This window comes from Sceloporus undulatus, chromosome 2, assembly GCF_019175285.1.
Source record: "Sceloporus undulatus isolate JIND9_A2432 ecotype Alabama chromosome 2, SceUnd_v1.1, whole genome shotgun sequence".
Taxonomy (NCBI): Eukaryota; Metazoa; Chordata; class Lepidosauria; order Squamata; family Phrynosomatidae; genus Sceloporus; species Sceloporus undulatus.
The window spans coordinates 229,830,262-229,835,685 of NC_056523.1; the positions used below are offsets into that span (position 1 = coordinate 229,830,262).

General features: G+C 43.2%; 1 protein-coding gene across 3 annotated transcripts in view; it reads left to right on the forward strand.

Annotated features, from left to right (window-relative positions):
- Positions 1-1,400: 1,400 nt before the first annotated feature.
- Positions 1,401-5,424, forward strand: part of PHC1 (polyhomeotic homolog 1) — a 54,246-nt gene continuing 50,222 nt past the window's right edge. For 2 of the 3 annotated variants that reach the window (XM_042448718.1, XM_042448719.1), the window contains exon 1: positions 1,401-1,704. The gene's annotated coding sequence lies outside the window, so the exon portion shown is untranslated. The remainder of the gene's footprint in view (positions 1,705-5,424) is intronic. The other variant, XM_042448720.1, reaches the window with a different exon arrangement.

Genomic DNA, 5,424 nt, shown 5'->3' on the forward strand with positions numbered 1-5,424 from the left:
ATGCTCTCTCAGCCTCAGGGGAAGACCGTGGCAAAATATCCCCTCTGAACAAATCTTGCCAAAGAAAACCTCATGATAGGTTTTCCTTAGGGACGGGTCGCCGTAAGTTGGAAACAACTTGAAGGCACACAACAACAACGAAGTTTTTTTTTTGTGAAAAGTTAAGAAACCCACTACTGGGGTGACCTTGGCCAAGTCACACTCTCTCAGCCTCCTCAGGGGAAGGCAATATGGCAAACCTCCTCTGAAGAAACCTTGCCAAGAAAACCCCATGATAGTGTCACCTGAGGGTCGCCTTAACTCAGAAATGATTTGAAGGCACACAACAGCATCTTAGGCAAGTAGTCACACTCTCTCAGCCTCCTCAGTGGAAGGCCAAGCCCCCTCTGAGCAAACCTTGCCAAGAAAAACCCATGACAGGTTCTCCTGGGGGTCACCATAAGCCAAGAAATGCCTTGAAGGCACAGCATAATGTGTTTGTGTGTGCATAATGTACATGGGTATGTGACCTTGGACAAGAAGTCACACTCTCTCAGCCTCCTCAGGGGAAGGCAAGGGCAAACCTCCTCTGAGCAAATCTTGCCAAGAAAAACCCATGATAGGTTCACCTGAGGGTCACCATAAGTGGGAAAGATTTGAAGGCAAACAACAACAACAACAGAGCAAGCATTACACCATTTTGTATGTATATATGTGTAGTGCTTTGAGCCTTGAAGTCACACTCTCTCAGCCACCTCAGGGGAAGGCAAGGGCAAACCTCCTCTGAGCATGATAGTGACTCACCTTAGAGCCAATACAAGTCAGTATAATATATATATATATATATATATATAGTCACTATAAATTGGAAACAAACTGAAGCCACCGAACAAAAACAGGGTACTATTATTATTTATTTATTCCATTTACTATTATTATTATTATTATTAATTCCATATACTATTATTTTTATTTATTCTATTTATTATTATTATTATTTATTTTTATTTATTCCATTTATTATTATTATTATTAATTCCATTTACTATTATTATTATTATTTATTCCAGATACTATTATTTTTATTTATTCCATTTGTTATTATTATTATTTATTTATTCCATTTATTATTATTTATTCCATTTACTATTATTATTATTAATTATTTATTCCATATACTATTATTTTTATTTATTTTATTATTATTATTATTATTATTATTATTATTTATTCCATTTACTGTATTTTTTTATTTTCATTTTAATTATTACTTTATTTATTTATTTCCCACTGAGGCGCTTCCTGGCCTAGTAGGCCTCGCTCTGCGGTCGCCATGGCAACAGGAAACCTCGGCGAGCCCGAGGAAGGGAGGGAGGGAGGGAAGGCGGTCGGTCACGTGGCCCGGAAGTGAGGCTCTCGGGCGCCCCCTTTGGCAGGAAGTGGGAGATGCACCCGCCGCGACAGAGACAGACAGGCAGAGAGGGTCTGTCTAGGAGCGAGGAAGGAGGCGAAGGGACTCAAGGCGGGCCGCTGGAAGGGAAGGGGAGCCTGTCTTCCAGGGGAACGGCGACAACGAAGGCGACGCTCCTGCTGCTGCTGGTGGTGCTTGAGGGGGCGCGGTTGCCGCTTTCTGCCGTCGGGCCCCGGCTCCGCCCCCTCGGCTCTTTCAGCCGCCGCCACCGCCCCCTTATGAGGGCCTCAAGGCGGGCCTAGCTGGGAGCCCAGGTAAGAAGAAGAAGAAGGAGGAGGCAGAAGAAGAGAGCGAGCCCCGAAGGTGGAGGAGGCAGGCCTTTAGGGCCCACTTAGAGAAAGGGAGAGACACATGTATGTATAGAGAAGCATAGTAAGAGAGAGAGGGAAACAGAGCACACACACAAAGAGAAACGAACACAGGTACATAGAAAGACACACACAGAGAGGGAGATACACACACACACACACACACAGAGAGAAACAAATAGAGAAAACACACAGATACAGAGAGAAACACACAAACAGAGACACACAGAGAAAAAACATACACAGGAAACAGATACACACACACACACACAGACACACACACACACACAGGGAAACAGAGATAGAGAAACCCACACACAGAAAGAGAAACAAATGCACGCACAGAAATACATGCACACAGGGAAATACACACAAACACACAGGGAAACGGAGAAAGAGAAACCAACACACATGCACACACACACACACACAGAGAGAGAAACACATACAGCAACATACACACACAGACACCCCTTGCTCTCCCAACATCCTCTGTCTGTGACCCCCTTGATCTCCTCTCTCCCATCCTTCCCTCCTTGCATTTTGTTTCACAAAGGTTGCAAACCTGGGTTTGCCATCCAGGAATGCTGCGCAGGAAGAAGCTGTGGCCAGACCTGGGCCCTTTGGTGGCTGCGCAAGTGAATGCACAGCAGTCACATACCTATCAATAACAGCTGAAGCTGAGACAAAGCAAAACAACTCACCTTCAACAGTTGTTATTGATACCTGTGCGACTGTTGTGCTTTCACTGGAGCATTACCAGATACTTACTGTATGAATACAGCTCCTATCCAACATCTTGTTTCATTCAGGGTTGTCAATCTTTCTTTTCTCTGCAGCCTGGTGCCTAAGTGGTGTTGTTGTGTATTTTTCTACCTCACAGCAACCTTCTTTCCTCCAGTTCTTAACCATGTGGCAGCAGGTTTTGCAACATCCCCAAGTACCTGTTAGTACCCAAAAGATGCCTACTTTATGCGTATGAAGTGTCGCAGATGCTGGGCTTCCTCCAAAAAACGAGTGAGGTAAAGGCTGACACATGTTTCATGTTTAGGGAGGTCCCCCAGCTCTTTGCCTTTTGTATTTACTAAGGTTAACAAAAGTGATGTTTTCGTGTCCCTTAAGATGCGGAATGGACCCTCACAATTCAGGTGTTGAAAGTGCTTCAGATAATGTTCTTTCAGTAACCTTGACAGTAGCCTTGAAAGGTAGATCAGTATCATAATTTCCACATGTTTGATGTGGAACTTAGGATGAATCGTAGAATCATAGAGTTGGAAGAGACCCCAAGAATGGCCATCCAGTCCAGCCCCTTTATTCTGCCATGCAGGAACTCTCCATCAAAGCATCCCCTTTGACAGATGGCCATCCAGCCTCTGCTTAAAGACCTCCAAGGAAGGAGACTCCACTACACTCTTACTGTGGAACAGCCCTTACTGTCAGGAAGTTCCTCCTAATGTTGAGCTGGAATCTCTTTTCTTGGAGCTTGCATCCATTGCTCCGGGTCCTAGTCTCTGGAGCAGCAGAACAACGCCTTGTAAGATCGTTGTTGTTTGTGTTTGCAATGGTCTCCTGGCTTCTTGCTATAGCAGCTCCAAATAACTGCCGTCGGCTGCAGTCTTGAAAGGATTGGCGGGTTTGCATGATTACTTGGTGGCCTTCTTTACAGGTGGTTTTTATCCAGGTGGGTTGTGATTTATTGAGAGGTCTACAATCTGGTTGCAGACTGAAACATGCCTCAGAAATACACCACAAAAACCACAGTCTGGTTGCAGACTGAAATACAGTTGGCCCTCCGCATTTGTGGATTTGACTTTTGTGGGTTTGATTATTTGTGGTTCTGATTAGTATATCCTCTTTAGAAACCTCTAGGTGAGTTGCTCCCAACCTGTGGGTCGGGACCCCTTTGGGGGTCGAATGACTTGTTCAAGGGGGTCGCCCAAGACCATTGGAAAACACCTATTTAATTATAGTTATGAAGTAGCAACGAAAATAATTTCATTGGTTTGGGTCACCACAACATGAGGGACTGTATTAAAGGGTCCCGGCATTAGGAAGGTTGGGAACCACTGATCTAGGTCCACCAGTGCAACTCTGGCAGACGTCGGCCATAGAGTTGTGCTGGAGAACCTAGATGTTCATAGAGAAAATGTCTCTCTGGGCATTTGTAGGTCCTCCAGCATGATTCTGTGATCAACTTCTGGCAGATGTTGACCATAGATTTGCACTGGAGGACATGGAGGTTCCTAGAGAAATCTTCTCTTGGGTAAAAAATGATAGCGTTTCTTATTTGAGTTTTCCCCACATTCATGGGGGTCCTTCATCTCTAACCTGAGTGAATGTGGAGGGACTACTGTACTTCCAGTTAGCATGAATAACCATAGACAGTATATAATCAAACACCACAATATTCATGCTAGGAGTCATGTTATTATTATTATTAACCTTTATTCATAAAGCGCTGTAAATTTACACAGCGCTGTACATACAATCTTATTAATTTGATGGTTCCCTGCCCTCAGGCTTACAATCTAAAAAGACATGACACAAAAGGAGAAGGGAAAGGTGGTGAGGAAGAGGATCAGGTCCAGCAGTTCCTCTCTACCTCCGAGGCCTGGGTCAGGGGAGATGGACTGGAGGAAGGGCTTGGCTTCTTAATGGAGGCCTGTTGGAGCTAGACTGCCTCTCTAGTAGGATAATACATATAAAATACATAGCAATACAGGAAATGATTCAATAAATGTTGTTCATGTATTTATTCAGCCAATGTAGAGGGACCACTACATGCCTCAAAAACAATCCTATACATCTTAATCCTGAGGCCAAGGCTCAGCTGTGGTGTAATCTTAAATCTAACGTAGCTAACTGAGAAACCAACCAACAGTTTCTTTTGTAGTGGGGACCGAATTTAGTCTGTTATAAAACCTTAATGTGTAAAAAAGTTCATCTTAACCAATTGTGCAAAAATTCTCCTTTTCTTTTTAAACAGCAATGAAAATCACATGAAACAATATCGGGTAATTTTCTGTGATTTTTATGGGTTGAAAAGGAGGCATGAGGGAATCTAGTGGCATCTTTGACACTAGCTGTTTGAATGTGTATAATCACAACAAAATGGATCTTGTGCGGCGTTTTATGCATGTGTAAATTTACAGCGCTTTATAAATAAAGGTTAATAATAATAAACTGCAGCTGTCGTACTTTGGACACATCACGAGAAGATGGAAAAGACAGTAATGCTAGGGAAGGTGGGGAGAGTGTAGAAAGAGAGGAAGACCGCATTAAAGATAGACGGACTCTATTAAGATCATGGGAATGAATTTGCAGGAACTAAGCAGAACAGTGGAGGACATGGAGAGGTTTCATCTACAGGTTGCCATGGGTTGAGATCGACTCCAGAGCGGTCAACAACAACAAATGTATACATTTTACAATGTCAAAGGAAACATCCATGGAGGCAAATAGTTGTGCGGAAAGGTATCTCCAAGACTTTGACACTGGCAAGCATGCAGTGGTTCAAGTACTTTCTGTGTTTAGATTTTAGTAAACAGAATGACTTTTGAGAACAGGAATAGTGGCTGTCTTAGTGTTCATTATTCATCCTAGTTGACAATTAGTTTCGAATTTAGAGATAGCCAGAACTTATTCAAGATCATCTTCCAAAGTAGC